The sequence below is a fragment of the Haliotis cracherodii genome, unplaced genomic scaffold (genome assembly GCF_022045235.1).
Source record: "Haliotis cracherodii isolate W230 unplaced genomic scaffold, xgHalCrac1.p SCAF_16, whole genome shotgun sequence".
NCBI lineage: Eukaryota > Metazoa > Mollusca > Gastropoda > Lepetellida > Haliotidae > Haliotis > Haliotis cracherodii.
This window is the reverse complement of record NW_027266271.1, coordinates 28,359,713-28,377,645: the sequence shown is the minus strand read 5'-3', so window position 1 is coordinate 28,377,645 and position 17,933 is coordinate 28,359,713. Positions and strand designations below refer to the sequence as shown.

At 39.7% G+C, this 17,933-nt stretch overlaps 1 pseudogene; it reads right to left on the bottom strand.

The window, feature by feature from the left end:
• Nucleotides 1-503: 503 nt before the first annotated feature.
• LOC139463656 (cytochrome P450 3A29-like) lies at nt 504-16,721 on the bottom strand (annotated as a pseudogene).
• Nucleotides 16,722-17,933: the final 1,212 nt, after the last annotated feature.

Sequence of the window (17,933 nt, the reverse complement as noted above, 5' to 3'; positions counted from 1 at the left end):
CACATTATATATAGAAAGACGCATTCCACCCCACCACCCTTGTCGTCTCATGTATTAATAGGTTTTACCATGCAACAATCCTCTATATATAGAAAGATGTTTTATCATATACAACCCCTCTCCAGGTATTAATAGAAGTTGTAGCAGGATCACTCGGGGTTTAACATGCGTGATATTATTTAAACAATTAAGGTCATATTAAACTGTCAGAAATACATTTCCCCCAAACCTTTATAGTGTTGTCATGAGTTCCATACATGCAATTGATGAAATATTATCAACACAGCCGATAACAGAATGGTGTGTAAAGGTGCTCCTCATTTCCAATACGATATGCTTCCAGTGGGTCAGAAGAGACTCATATTATACATTGGTCTTTGTAAACATTTCCTAATGGTGTAAACAATCAAAGAGGTTTAATGTTGGTGGCACATATCCATATTGCAATGCATGTTCTGATCGAGCAACCATGTCTGTGTTCTGTTGATGCCTTGTCGCCATCTTCAGTATCTTGGCGACACTTTCAGTATTATGTCGTGTGTTGGCTGTAGAAACGGGCTGTCCCTATTAAACGTCAGTACATCCTGTGAACAGAGCAACAAATACATGTAAGTGGATATTCCCAGTTATCCTTTTCTTTGTGTCTGAACACGACCCGTTACATGAACATTACCGTATTCCATTTACATATGACGTTATTGGTGAAGGGGGCGGTCGGGTAGCCTAGTGGATAAATCATTCGTTCGTCACGCCGAAGACCCGGGTTTGATTCACCACATGGGTACAATGTGTGGTGTCCCCCGCCGTGGTATTGCCGGAATATTGCTAAAAGCGGCGTAAAACCAAACTCATACACTCACTCCCTCACGTATTGGTGAAGAATTAACAATTATGGGAATACATGATATTGATGTTTCCTCAAATGGTTTGACCTATTAACGGCGTTACCATGAATTTGGTGCTGTTGTTATGGCGATATCACTTGCATGATGCTGTCATGGTGATGGCCTTGTCATGAACATGACATTGTTATAATGCGGCTTTGTCATGAAATGTAGTTGACATGATGATGGAGATATCATGAGCATAATATTGTCGTTATTATAGTTTCTATTATTACAGCATTATCATGATGATAACGATATCATGAATGTGATGTTGCCGTGCTGACGATGTCATGAGCATGATATTGTCACAGTGACGTTGATAGGTTGAATAAGATGTTGCCACGAGGATGATATCATGGGCACAATATTGTCATTGTGATGGCGATGTCATGAGAACGGTGATGTCGCGCATGGTACCTGGCCGGGTTTTATCATATAGTCGGAACTATACAATGGACACTATTTTGATCGCACAGTTATGGAAATGGTTTTACCGCTACTATTCACAAGTACTCCTAACCCGTGAACAGCTAATGGCCGGGGCAATGGTTACTAGTATAAAGTCTTCGTCCCCGGACATTGCGTTCTCAGATACAGCAAGAACATGCATCGAAACGCGGCCTTTGGTACCTTACGGGTTGGGTTTCTATACTGAACAATTACACATTCTTGTAAATATGATCAAACCCTTATTCTTTGGCAAACAGATACTGTACAGAAATATTAGCAGTCAGACAATGTAATCAAGGGTTTGACAATGCCGCGATATTTACCAGCTGATATATTGTTTTGTAACACTTCAGAAAATGCTTTCTCAGCTTTTGTTTAACAAGTTTATGGATTATCAAATGTGGGAACCCTTGTAGGATTGTGATAGGTTTGATGACAACAAATGTTATATTAAAAATCCAACCGGTGTGTCTCGCGCACGATCAATCTCGACAGTCCTCAAAACATGAACTAAGGCAATTTTAGCCTCAACCAGAGCAAGACGCATCCCAATACAGACCCGAGGACCGTCCCGGAAGGCAAGGAATGACAGCGGATTGGACATTTCATCGTGTCTACAAAAGAAGTTAATGTTATCACAGAATCAATCATAATCCATATTTAATACGCATATTTACATGAAAGTAGAAACATTGTCGGATACCCTTAAGCTTCTCGTGCATATCATATCATGTCAGCACGTAATGATAAGCCTAATTACACATTTACAATGCCTTGGTTTCACACCAAGCTCCGAGGACAACATGAGTACCCGACTTCTAGGACACTTTACACGATGATGTGATGTGGTGAGGAATTAAAGTAACATCCGTTTGCAGGGTAGAAAGAAAAGTAACGGATCTCTTTATAATCGTGTGTATAGGCATGCTCCAAGGATAGCATTACCTCTCTGGCTTGAAGGAATCTGGATTCTTGTACAGCTGAGCATCTCTCTGCATCGCCATCACAGGAACGTAGACGGTTTGACCCGCAGCGAGTGTTATGTCCCGGATCTTGAGAGTCTCACAAACTTACCGATTTAACCTGATAAAAGAGAATCAAGGTTGATGACAAGTTGTGTTATCTCATACAATGTGTTTCACACGTGGTAATGCAGCAAGAAATTATATCAAATATATGTAACATGCCTCAAAACAACTTTGCGTCAACTTTTTATCACTTATAAAATCACCCACAATGCGTTATCATTTTTAGATTATTTTACCTGAACCTTTTATAGAATTAGAGTTTCTAATTGGTTACACTTTAGCCTTGCCCTTGTTATCATTGATGGTATTTTAGTGGCTGACCAAGGCACAAACCACTTGGCATAAGACTATAACCTGGACACGTAACACAGCACTGGGTTGGAACAGCCTATAGAATGGATAAAGTCAGTGCGTGATGTTGTCATTGGTGGAATGCACAAACTGAGACAGATAACCCATTGTGTCGAAGGCAGTTGTCATCCAAAGTGTGGCTGCCACTGACTAAGCCTCAATAACATAGCCATTATATGTAAGAATCACAACATTAATTGTTTGATCAAAGCACCTGGTATAATTGACGTATCAAATAATGTCACATATAAGACCAGTATGTTTACTGAGGAGGAAATCTGCCAAAACCATGACTCGGTTCTATCAACTTTTGACTTGACTCTAAAACATGAAGATATGTCAATTCCTCTTTTGTACTGGATTCCAAAACTCCATAAAATGCGTACATGGAGAGATATATTGCTGTTTCCAGATGATGTACCACCAAATCCCCGTCTCAAAGATTAAAAATAATCCTCAATACAATCAAGGGCTTACTTTCTTTATATTCAGAGAAAGTATTTGAGACAATTGATATTAATATCATGTGGATTCTCAGAAAAGAACCAAGACCCATATGTCAATACATTTGATTTTTCAAATTTGTACACCTCTATCCCACATGACAAACATTCTCTCTTTATATTCACAGACAGCTTTGAGACAGTGGTAATGACGCCATTTGGATTCTCAAAAGCTAAAAGGATATGAGTCACTTTTTGTAATTTCTGCTCGGATGGACATAACAAGGGAATTTGGCCAAGACGTTTAACTTAAGCTTCAGGTGTATCAATGAGCTGATAACCATCAAATACCCAATTCCCAACTCTGATTTACCCACCTGAACTAGAAATGAAAGAGACAAGACAGACAACTATATCTGTTTAGCTCAATGCATAAAAGTTCAGAGTGGACCAGTGAGACCGCTTCATCTGTTTCGTATCTAGTTCTTAGCATAAAGATTCAGTTGAGAAAACACCCTCCACAAGACTGTATGAATAGAGGGATAACTTCAACTTTCCAATAGTCAAATATCCTTTTATGTTGAGCAATATCCATGCAGCTTCAGTCATTGGTGTCTACATTTAACAACTATCGAGGTACAATCGAGCATGCTCTTCCTATCAAAGAGCGCCATACAACTCTTGCTTGTTGTTCGATCAAGGTTACAGCAACATTCAAGGCCTCAGTAAAGCTTCAAAAAGATTTATTGTAAACATGTAGAAGTCATTTCCCAATTTTACGTATCATTAACAGCATAATGTCCGATGCAATTCCCTATTTTGACTTGTTTGTGACGGGTGCCACTGGTGAGGCAGAATACGCTCTCCTTGCGCGAACACCTGGTGTCATCACTATTTGATTGTTCATCATAAACACATGCTCATTATTTAATCGAAATCGTTCAATCAACTCTGTTTTCAAAGAGATTTCTTATGAATATGGATAGGTTTTATTGGTAGATCATTCATTCACACGACGACATTGTGTCTGAAATACCACTATTTGGTCTACTTGAAGGAATACTGTGTTCACTCAATCAACCAAGGCACACATTGTAACCAGCTATCTGAAATCAGTGTTATGATGTGACTGTAAACGCACATGACAGCCAGCGGGTAGAGTCGGAGCGTCTCGGTGATGACGTTGTCCAGATACTTCAGTTTCCCTATGTTGTCGTAGTCAGGATCCTCCTGGAGACAAAAAAATCCAGATTGTTAGTGCCTTCATATCATATCACTTGGGTTACAGAGGGGGAAGAGTAGTAAAGAAGGATGTTATATTGAATTGTGTTGTTCTGTGGTATAATAATACTATTCATAATGATTATAATTAATATAAAGTAAGCAGCAATGTAGGGGTCCAGGTGATAGATCTGGCTATGGTCTATAATTTGACTGTACAAATAGTTTGCCTCAGTTCGATCCCCAGGCGCTGCATTCCGATCCCCAGGCGCTGCATTCCGATCCCCAGGCGCTGCATTCCGATCCTCAGGCATATACGCACGTATATACCTACACACGAAAGTCGGTGGTTCGATTTCACGTGGCGTCAAGATACTTACGCACGAAGGTACTTACGCATCTTTTTAACCAAAATATGTAATGCACTGACACACGCATGGAGGTCGGTAGTTCAATCTACAGACGCGTCATGCCAAAAGTTGTTAAGCATGCAGGCACTTCTTCACGCACTTAGGCACGCAGGCACTTACACACCCACACCTGACATCAATACTTCGGGAAAACTTGCAATTATTTCTGAGAAGAACCTTATAAGAACCGTAAAGTACAATGTATGATAAAAATGGGTCAGAATAATAATATAACATTGCTGCTGCCAACAAGAATATCCAAAAGACAGCTGGAAGGTTTGGAACATTTTATCCAGAAGAGTGAGACCTTGAAGATGTGTCCCAAAAAATAAAAAGGCAAGCATAAGCTAATAATTGGTCATTCAATGCCGCTGCCGATCGGAACATCGCCATAGGCCTTATCCAAAGAGGGGAATCTGTTGCACGCCACTTCAACGTCCACCACAGCACCATTTGCCACCTTTGACAGTTCAATTCCACTACAGACCGCCCGACAACCGGCCGTCCAACAGTTACCACCCCTGCACAGGATTGCTACATTCGACTGTTCCACCTACGTCATCGCAATGCCACACAGCTACGGAGACTGCAGGACGCATCCCTGGTTTGAGGAGGATATCGGACCAGACTGTCAGGAACCAACTTCGTGAGGCTGGAATCCGACCCAGTTATTGTCCCTGTTTTGCAACAGCTCCGTCGACAGCAATTTCAACGATTTCTTTTTCACTGGCAATATTAAAGACATCATGTTTATCGTCGTCGAAATGAGCGTTTTGCCACACATTGTTTACGTGAATTCGACAAATTCGGCGACGGTAGTGTCATGGTGTTAGGAGCCATATCCTACACCACGAGATCTGACTTGGTTGTTGTTCAGGGAAATTTGACAGCAAATCAAATTCATCAACCTCACCTTCTTCCAATCACTGACGGCAAGAGGGAGATGTTTCAACAGGACAACGCACCAGCATCAACGACTTGCCCTGGCCGTCGAGATCTCCAGATCTCCACCCAATTGAACACCTATGGGATTAACTCGATCGACGTGTATGTCAACGTCAGAAAACGCCGCAGAAACCCACACATCTGGCCAGCGCCTTACAAGCAGAATGGCGCAGAATTCCGGCCGCAGGACAGAATTCATACACTCATCCATTCAGTCCCAAGGAGATGCATAGCTAGCAGAGCCGTGATTGCTGCCTGGGGTGATCACACAAGATACTGAGTTCAGCGCAACCTTGTGGCCTTATGTGATATGACAATGAACAGTTTTCAATGCTTTTGTACAATGACAACATGTGACTATCGAGCTCCAAAATTATTTGTATCTATGAAATTATATTAAATATATCCACTTTATTAGGTACAATAAATTTACTAAAACTCTATCTGTCCGTTTCCTTTTTTGAAGAGTGTTAGTATGGAGACAATTCGTTGACAGTTTGGAAACATTTCATCTGACCAATGAAAAGAATCAAAGATTAAATGTCAAGCACCTAAAGCAGCAGACACATGTTAAGTTTCATAGTCATTGAGCTCACGTTTGCAGAGCAATAGGAGAAAATATGTTTTCTCAAATATGACCTTGAGATATTTTTGGTATCTAGTACTCAGCAGTTTACATGCCTTTTGGCTTGGAGCCTAATAATAATAATAATAATTGATTTTGTTAATGGTTCTTTACTGCTGTACAGAAATGAGTGTCAACCTTGCGAAATGCCATATCAAATCGGTTAAAACGATCACTGCATCGCGTTTGTGTACAGCGAGTTGAAATGGACATTAACCCTGCGGAGTCCTTCGCTTGGATGAAGTCGGATGGCCTAAAAAGTGAATGAGAAGGCTTTCTGGTTGCTGCTCAGGACCAATCACTTCCCAAATGAAAACGTTTGCATCAAAATGTAAATATGAAATGTAGATTAAAGCATGATTATAATGGGGCTGTCGAACACATTATAAGTGGATGCCCAGCACAAACACAGTATCTTTAGCGGCATGATGATGTGGCGCGATCTTTTTATTGTCTTCGCAATGCTTGTGTTTTTTACCATACAAGGTACGACCCAGAATATGTAGAGGGCGTCATTGTAAATGATAATAATAAAATTCTTTGGAATAGGCCCGTATACCTATCTGACCTATCCAGGCCAACAAACCTGATCTTGTGCTTTTTTATGTCATTGAATTCTCTGTCCCATTTGCACAAGGTGATTGACAAGATGAGGCAGAAGAATGGCAAATATGCGGATTTAGCTTTCGAGATGGTACTTTGGATTAAAGCATGACATGTTGTCCGATTCCCCATTGTTTGGCACCTCCCAATCTGTTGACTGGCATCGGGAAAGTACCCGGGTTTGCTACCAGGAATACAGCCCTTCTGACAATCTGGGTAATGCAGAAGGCTGCAGTGTTGGGAAGTCTTCACATTGTCCAAAAGCTTATTGGTGGGTTCAACTGGGCAACGCTTCCTGGGAGAAGTCCCATTCGCTGTCTGGGCTGCGTGTAGAGGGTGTCAGGACCCTGAGCCTAACCAGCTTGAGTGAGCTAGGATCAACCGAACCCTCTTTGCTGCATTTATTAATTTCCATCAGTATGATAAGAATTAATCCGATGATTAAAATTGGGCTTCCATCCTTTCGACTTGGGAGTCCTAATAATGTTTTGCCTTATACAGCGTATCTTCCACACTGTGTGTTCTGCGTGCAATGTTGTGAACATATGTAGGCAGTCCCATTATTGGTACCCTCCTTATGAACCTGAAATAGTTACTTACTTACTCCTGACAACACAATTACAGATTTGAAACAATAATACCCTTATTTTGTTGACGAAGTTCAGAACCCAGATATGGTAGCCCAGTTTGTCGATGCTGCAACTTATGCTATGTTTGTATGTTGTTTAACGACGCAATATGCCAGCCATATGACGACGCTCTGTAAATAAAGGAGTCTGGACCTGACTCTCCAGTGATTGACATTATGAGTATCTAGCTACACAATTGGGGTAAGTTAGTCGTCTTTTACAACAAGCATGCATTGCTGAAGACTAATTCTAACCCGGTTTCGCCGTGTAAGACATGTACAACATGTATGTTATACTGACATCCCCCAACTTTTCTTTAATTTCGTTATATGCCTTCTTCTGTAAATCCGGGTGAGTGGCCAGACAATATGACACTAATTGCAGTGTTGAAGCCGTTGTTTCGTATCCAGCAAGCAAGAGCAGTATCCCTTGGGCAACTATTTCATCTGCGGATAGACCTGTAAGGGAAACAAAATGTATTTTCTTCCTTGTCGTGTTGCAGTAACTGTTTCTTTATCAGATCGTGGCGAACCACGCCATGCTACACACAATATCTTGGATAACGGCAAAAAGTTCGCGTTAAATTTGGTACTTGTGGAATGGAGGCATACCTACTGAAAATGTCATAGCACTCTCGTAGTCATTGTTCGTTGGATATTCTGTTATATATATTGCCACCCTTGCTTTTAATGATATATCAAACTCAACACCCTATTTCAAAATGTTTATTGAGAAAATTGGGCATTCTAAATCGCCTACATGTCTTAAAGAAGTGCTTTGTTCATACAGAATAAAGTGTTTTACGTAAAAATCAACAGCTTATTTTTTTATTCAAAGAGACTATCCCTACTTTGCTTCATATATGGTTGTACTCACGCTTGACAGAATGATTGTCGGTAGTTCTTCCATTGGCCGCGTCACCCTTCTCTTCTTGTTGAACCTGACCTTCAGCGTCTAGCATGTGTTGCAAGAAGTCATTCCTCTGCTATAAATATAGAATTGGTTGTTGTTACAGTAAGATTTCATATCCTTGAATTAACACATATTCATGAGAACTCTCTGTAAAAACACTCCATTGTACGATTGCGACTATATCGTGAGCATGTGTTAATGACTCACTATCAAATGATGATGACTACTGCATGCATGATATAGATTGAAATAAATGGAAACCTTCTTGATATTCACATTGAGATTTTCCTGCATATTAATTTCAACTAGGGTTGTCAACAAATATCATCCTCAACATCCTCCAAACAGGTTAGGAGTTTTTAAAGTGATATTTAATTCCCTTAACCCGAAAAAAAACAACTCCTATATCGAACCTCTTGTTGTTCCTTTAAGTCATGCTGTTTTATCATTTCCGTAATGTTTCTGTGGAAGAAGTCGATGACTGTCTGTGGAAAGAATCCCATACCAAGCTTAAGGAAGAAGGGGGCAAGGGCTACACATCTGGAAACATAGTACCGTTTGTGCACAATAAACTAACGTGCTGACATTTTGTGTTAGGGATGTGACCTTGTATTATGTTTTTATTACTTTTGGTTCCAAACTGCTCAAAAAATCTTATACTGTTTTACAAACAAATAATACAAAAATCCTTCAATTAAACATAAGAAGAGGAACTGATATTTTCGGTCTAAAACTCAGAAAAAGATGTAAAGGGACAAACCCCTGTACATGATCATCAAGAGAACGATTCCCACTCGGATACAAGTATGTGCTAATGAATCACTTTCAAATGGGGATAATACAAGGTGTTTGCGAAAAGGTGAGCATATCCTGCCCCACCGGTGGCACCGTCACAAACATTTGCCAATGCAAGTCAAGTGTTCACTTGAACACAGACGTGAACATATGGTACAAGTTAAATAGAGAATTGCATCGGACATCTTTTATGGTCATTGATGTGTCAAATATGGAAATATCCTCCACATGTCTACCATAAAGTCGTTTTGAAAGCTTTACTAAGGAGAGAGAGGACTTGTAATGTAGTAATTGTTTTCTCCCCTCTGTCAGAGGATAATAATTGGATGTATTGAGGCAGAGATTATTTGCATATCAGTTGCTACCGATGTCAGTTCAAAACTTCCTGGCAATCATTGGTTACCTCTGCTTTCTTGTGGTAGCCAGTGGTGGCCATTGGTACCTATGATCAGTGTGGTAAGGTACATTTATCGTAAGGAGACTTTGGAAGTCACTCACTCGTCTCAGTTTGCCATCACTGAAAGTCGGGCTAATGATGTCTTCTCACCCTCTTCCAGGAATCATCTTCCAAGAATGCCACCCCCAGGCTTAACGGGTAGGGTATAACCATGGGCATCTGCAAGTTGAAATATATATATTCTGCCTCGCAACACGCAAAACACCGTGAACACTTCCTAGTGATGGATAATACATGCATTGTCAATTTATTCGATGTGTCTTAGGTTTAATTTGAAATATGTTGTACGTATACGTGGAGTCTTTTTATTTAAAAAATGGATTTAAAGACACCTATTCGCAGCGTTAACATTAGATATTTTGCCCAAAAAGGAAAGTGGGCTCTGTGTGTTTCTGGTTAAGCACTGTGCGAGAAGCCTGGCATCACCGGATATGGTACCATACATTCGTAACACAAGGCAAGTTCAGCTGTCGGACGGTGTTGCGTTTTTCCGACATGGAAAGCCAGTCATCAAAGTTTTTCGTCATCAACGTTATGACAATCATTACCACTATCCTCATGGTCATCATTGTCAGCGATTATTGCAAAACGCCACATCAGCTATCTTACAATTAACATCTATAATTAAAGCAAATATCATCATGATAGTTATAGGCAACACCATGGAATCAATCCACTCTACAATCATTGTATTTGCTCTTATAATTTTAATAGTAATTGTAATACATATACATTGTACGTGCCGGAAATTATTGCATGAATAATGTAAATAATTCGTATAACTGCTTACTGCCTTATTTCGAAAAGTGTTGAAACTCTTGACGAGGACCTGCTTCAAGATGTCCAGATCGGATATAACAAAGCAAGGACGTCTCCCCGTGAAGACCCTTTAACACAGAACACAAACATTGATACATCTCATATGAACTGAGATGAACATATAATTAGAACATAGCAATGATATTTCGGCTTCATTGTATTAATATCAAGATTGTAACACAGGCAGTGAGGAATACAATGCGACGTCCATTTCCGAAAGATTCAGGTCACTGTGACTGTACTTGTGCATACACTATCACACCTGTTATTTAGAGGGTATCCTGGGATTGAACCTACCCAAATATATTTTCGTATCGTCGTTTCATGGTGGGAAAATCATGGAAGATACCCTGTCAGAACAAAGAAAAGTACTGGGTACCTGCTTCTTGCCAATATGTGACAATATTACAATATCTAAACAGGAAACTAAAAGTACACTCATCTCCGACACACAGGCACATATACTTTACCTTGCAGCAGCAACACCAGTCCCCATCCATCCCATCCACCACACACACACATCACACACGCACATCACACACGCGCGTTTGTGTTTGGCTACACATGCATGCACGTCTCTACATAAGTGAAAACTTCTTTTAACCCTGGTGTGAATCTATTAGGAGGAGATATGCGCCCAGATTTAGAGGGTGAGGCATACTTAGCTGGAGTGCACAAGGCAATCCTCACATTATACCCTCAGACATATCATTGTGATGATACAATAATAATATCTAATTTATGCAACATTAATTATTTTAGTTAAAAGCAAACTTCAAATCTATATTTGTGTTTGATACTAAAATATCCTTGTGTCGAAAGGGCATCCATCATCAGCGTAAGGCTACTACTGGTGCATACGAATATACAACTTCATAAAATGCAAGATACGATCTTGCCTTTCAACCAGGGAAATAATTAGGTATACTTTTTAAATAGTGGACACACTCATGCCTGTCTTCAAGACCCTACTCCTCTGAACCTATTGGTTGAAATAGTTCCAGCCTTTCTAAGAATTGTCTCCATACTTAATACATCAAATTATGGTAGCCGTTAGCCGGTTTCTGATATATTTGTAGGTTGCGGCCGAATTAGACTTTACTTCTTATCAATGTTTCTTTATACATTTACTTTACAAATCCTATCCTGTAAGGTTCCTCACGGTTCCTCACAGAAAATATTTAATGTTTGCCTTAGGTTTTGACACCATCTGTTTCACATTTTTTTATCCTGGTTGCAGAAGTAACTTCACAAAGTGGCGGTTTGTTTGGATTCAAGATTTTCAGAGTGCATTAAAATAGGTAGGTGGCACTGCTCTGTGGCGACATGCTTCGGTAGGTTCTCTCAGCAATTCCACTACAACAAGTATTTAAATGTGTTTTTATTGAGAATTTATGTTTGAGAATGTAAATACGTCACACAAGCAAGGGTGGATTCATTCGTCACTGTTTACGGCACCCATTCATCTCCTCGTGTCATCTCACCCATTATATCCGTTTTGTTAATTGTTTTTTGCTGTAACATATAAGCTAATACCCGGTTTCATAAGTTTTATGATAAATAAGTATTGAATATCTATTCGCGAGTGCAACACTTAATGTTGATTACGTTTGTAATATTCTTTCGTATTAGTACATGTGGTTATCAAAAGCTGAGATGTAACCCAATCTTCTCTTACTTTCGAGACATGTCTTTGACTTTATTGTTAATTAAGTTACAGTGATAGATTTATCTTAATATGATTTAGTTTTTATGCTGAGTATGTTTTAAACCAGAAATAACAAAATCCAAACCGGAAGTACCAATTACTTCAAAAGTTAGAACCATGGGATATGTCTGGTTTAATGCCGGAAGAATGTGTTTTCTGTAACCGGAAGTTAAGTAATCCAAACTGCATGTACCAATACCTTCGTTACAAAACTAGAACTAGAACCATGGACAAGGTAGACACAATTTATGGATAACAACCACTTTAATACAGTAAAGGCAACGGATCTATACAGAAACGTCGCCTTTACAGTATTAAAGAAATGGTTGTCCATAAATTGTGTCTACTTTGTCATCTACCAACTTCTATCAAACAATTTAGAACCATGGGACTTTCTGATATGTAGAAAGAAGTGTTTGTTGCGTGTTCTCGTGACATGATCCAAATTCGATGTACTTACAACTTTCTTAAAACTAGGAGCTTGATCCATTATACTTTCTGGAGTTTAACATGTAATATGTAAGCGAATGTAGTTCCTAAACCGGAACACAAGACATATAAAAGTCCGAATGCCAAGTGCGCTAAAACCGTGACGAATATCGGTTCAGTGCATTTGGTTTCAAAACCACAAGCATGGCGAAGACGGTTACAAAATGATCGAGCCACTCCATCATGTCGCTTAAGATAATGTGTTGGGCCAAATCTGGTCCTCCACTGACAATGTGTTGGACAGTCCCATCAAATTCATTGCATAATGTACATTTCATATTTACATTTTGATGCAAAATCACACATTGACGGTTTCGAGTGTGAAGTGACTGGTCCTGAGCAGCAAACAGAAAGCCTTCTGTTTCACTTTTCAGACCAGACGACTTCATCCAAGCGAAGGACTCTGCAGGATTGCTGATCTTCTCAACACACTGCACATTAGCTCGATGCAGTGGTCGTTCAGATAGCCTCTCCTTTAAAAACTGAGTCTGGGCCGACTTGATATGGCACTTCGCTAGGTTGACGCTCATTTCTGTTACCGTCCAGCAGTAAATAACCATCAACAAAATCATTTTTTAAATATTAATATTAATAATATATATACTCTAATATTAATATTAATATTAATTACAGATTAAAATAAAATGCAGAGGGTTTGGGTGATCCTGGCACCGGTTAGGCTCATCAACAGCTCAGGGCCCTTGCTTGCCCCTCTACACGCAGCACAGACAGCGAATGGGACTTCTCACAGGAAGCGCTGCCTAGTCAAACCCACCCAGAACTTTTCGGAGAATGTAAAGACTCCCCAACACTGCAGCCTTCTGCATTGTTAGACGGGCTGTATTCCTAGTACCAAACCCGGGTACTCTGCATATGTCAGGTACCAAATTTAAGGCACCGACAACAATAGGGAATCGGACAACTTGGTACTTGGGATACAAGCGTGACATTTCGAAAGCGAGGTCCGCATATTTGCCATGTTTTTCCTCAATCTTGTCAATCACATTACTGTCAAAAGGGACAGAAAATTATTATTATTATTATTATTATTATTATTATTATTATTATTATTATTATTACACTGAAGAGCGTGATGCACAGAAGCTAATCATAAAAAATATGTATGCATCTCAACTGCGTTTGCTTTCAAATTGCGGTAAATCAGATGGGACATCATACCCTATTCCCAGAGTGATAAGTCTAGCCTACAATTTCTGATATATTGCCGAAAGAAGGCATAAATCACATTGGCATGATATGTCATGATCAAATTGTCACTTCATGACTTTTTATAATACTGTCATTTTGTGAAACCGTTGATAAGCTTAGTCACATTATGGAATGGACTATTTGCACCCCAATTAAGTTGGCAAATAGTTGTAAATATTGTATTTGGACCTACAGATCCAGCGCTGTTCCCAATAAAAGGGTATGGTGCTGGCCCAGGAATGCCCTGCTTCTTGAAGTAATTGAAGTTCCATGTTCCATATCTGTAAGACAAAGACCATGATGAAATGTACAAGTACGAAGGGTCCGAGTTGTATCTATCTTCTTGGGAACAAACTGAGGAACTATTTTCGAAAATATTGAATCCCAATCACAGGAAAATTTATAAATATCGGTCCATTCTGTACTATAAACAATAAAGGGAAAGTTGACAATTGGAAAGTTGCAGTCATCCATCTTGTCATACAGTCGTGTGGAGAGTGTTTTCTCACTCTGAATCTTTATGCTAAGAACTAGATATGACACAGATGAAGCGGTCTCTCTGGTCCCCTGTATTTCTATAGTTTAGGTGGGTAAATCAGTAGAAGGGAATGGGCTTTTTGATTGGTAATGAATTATATCAGATCATCGATATACCTGAAGCTCAAGTGAAACTTCTTGGCCAATTCACCTTCTTTTGACTTTGACAATCCGAGCAAAATTCTGATTCAGATGCATAAAGAAACAGGTCAGTCAGAAGAGGAACACCATAGTTGCCCACGGGGATGCCTACTTCTTGCCTAAGTGTCTTACCCACACATTTTACATAGATGTTATCAATGATCATAAGGGAGTCCATCATTTTACATATTGTTTTCTCAGTAAACTTTAGATTTCAGTTGCTTTCATTTTTGACAAATTTAACCGAATTGAAGATAGATATGTAACTATATCTATGGTCACCACATTTGTAACAAAAGAAGACAGGAAATAAATATAGTCAAAGTGGGCTCCACATTATCTGATGTATTCGATCAGGAAATGGGAGTCCCACAAGGTAGCATTTTACCAGTGACTCTTTTAAGTGTGACAATAAATAGCTTTTGACTAAAAATGGTGATGGGTCATTATTTGTTGATAATCTTAATATTACATGCCGTAATTCAAAAAGGTTATTCTCAGACAAAACTACAATCAAATCGGTCAAAGAGACAAATGTATTTGGCATAGCAATAAATTCCTCATATTAAAACTGATAAAGTTAAAGACTTAAAAGCTCTTGGTAGACAAACAGTTGTTTCAAACACGTTATTGGATCGAGGCACAGAACATTAATCAGATATATTGTTTGTTTGATAGGCATTACTTATCTATGGTCTTGGATATATAGTTGATTACGGCTATATCATATATAGTTTTACTTGTAAATCGAACATTCAAGAGCTTAACGCCATACACCATCATGATCTTAGATTGTGTCTGGTTGTATTTAGAACTTCCCCTGTTGAAGGCTTTTATGCTGAAGCTGATGAGTCTTGATATAAGAAGGATAACAGTAGCACTGCAATATGTCACTAAACTCCATTCCAACCCATCCAATCCAGCATTTAACACTGTTTTAATCCTCCTTATCAGACTGTGTATACTAAGAAACGTAACTAAATTCCACCACTTGGTATCCCTATTCACTCACATATCAAAATGTAAACTTAAATCTTTCTGTAAATGCTGATTTTAAACTACCTGAAGTGCGTCCGTGCCAGTCAATTACAGACTGATCCTAGTTTTAATCAAATCAACAAGCCTTCCTTGAAATTAAACATCAAAATGCAGGGTATATAAGCATGTAAACTGACTGATAAAGAACATGGTGACAAGGTGTCAGTTGCAGCTGTTACACAAGATGGTACGATTAACTGATGGAAGTTCAATTTTTGAGGCAGAGACAAAGGCTCAAGTTGGGAAAGGCTTCCAGTGAATCTATCGTCAAGTAGGGAAAGGCTTCCTGTTTGTCTGTCATCAAGTGGGAAAAGGCTTCCAGTGTATCTATCGTCAAGTGGGGAAAGGCTTCCTGTTTGTCTGTCGTCAAGTGAGGAAATGCTTCCAGTGTGTCTATCGTCAAGTGGGGAAAAGGCTTCAAGTGTATCTGTCGTCAAGTCGGGAAAGGCTTCAAGTGTATCTGTCATCAAGTGGGGAAAAGGCTTCAAGTGTATCTGTCGTCAAGTCGGGAAAGGCTTCCAGTGTATCTATCATCAAGTGGGGAAAAGGCTTCAAGTGTATCTGTCGTCAAGTCGGGAAAGGCTTCCAGTGTATCTATCATCAAGTGGGGAAAAGGCTTCAAGTGTATCTATCGTCAAATTGGGAGAGGCTTCAAGTGTATCTATCTTCAAGTGGGAAAATGCTTCCAGTGTATCAATCGTCCAGTGTGGAAAGGCTTCAAGTGTATCTTTCGTCAAGTTGGGAAAGGCTCCTTTGCGCAAACTAGTCACAACTCTTACCAAGAAGACATAATTAGGCATCACCCATCAATATGTACAATTCCGACTAATGATCATAACAAATTTTCATTTTTACGCAATCATAAAATATGAAATGTACATGTCCAAATTCAGTAACTCTGACACTGACACTGTTCAGCAAGGAGTATTTCACAGCCTTTCCATCTGTCTACTTACATATAGATCAGCACAGTCAGAGTCAGAATGACATGCAGTGGGACGTCCTGTAGCCCGAAGATCTCCATGTTGATGTGACGAGCTACTGTCTTACACTCACCAAACATATGTTTCACATGATCTATATATCTGACAAGACCGGGACACATTGACATTGCTTGTGTTATTGTACTGCGTCAGCTTGCAAATGTTTCAGGATTATCTCGTACAGAAAATCAAGAGCACGAAATTAGATGGGGTCTGCTTGTGTCTGGGAATGTGTGTTTGTTTATGTTTGTCTGTTTTGTCTGTGTTTGAGTGTCCTTAATTGTGTGTTTGAGTTTCTGTATATGTGTGTCTGTATGTATGTGTTTGTGTGTCTGTGTTGGTATGTTTGTACATGTATATGTGCTTGTTTGTCGTAAGAGGTGACTAACGGCATCGGGTGGTATGGCTCGCTGACATGGTTGATGTATGTCATCGAATCCCATTTGTGTAGATCGATGCTCATTATGTCAATCACTGGACTGTCTGGTCCAGATTCGATTATTTACAGACCGCCATCATATAGCGTTCAACAACAAAACAAAACAAATTATGTCTCTGTGTGTGCGTCACAAGCAAATAGCTAAAGGAAACAATGGAACGCTTTAACCACTAGTCTACCTGACCGCCCCCTTCTAAAAGAGGTGAACACAGGGTTTGTTAAAAGCGTAAAGAAATCTTTTTGATAACATAATATGATTGTCTTGGAGTAAATAAGTCCCAAGTCGAAAAGAGAGTTGGCAAAACATGTAAAAATGTTTTATCTATTTTGATAACATGACAACACTGAATCTACACTATTGATGTATGATGCTTCACTTCGTGCGTGCGTGCGAGCGTGCATGCGTGCGTGCGTACGTGCGTGTCTTTGATTGTATTAGTCCGGACACAAAACAGACTCCGAGACGACCAGTCCTTGTTTTATCCCTCCACTCCTGAGTGCCAGGCAGAATTAAGACAAGTACTATCTTTTAACCCATCTTGGTATGACGCGGCCCGGGATCGAACCACCAACCATCAGCTCTCGGGTTAGATGCTCTATCCACTAGGCCACAGAGGCGGTCAACCTACTGTGACATCCCTACTCAATTACACATCCTTTGTGATGAAGGTGGTCAACAAATAGGGAATAGCTGCAGCTGTGACTCACTAAAGAGTTTGTATTGCGCCACTTCGGGCTTCCAAAGCCCGTGGGAAGGAATGTCATAGTGGGGGACGTTCAAGTATTGCAAAGGTTAAATCATTATTTCAGTGCA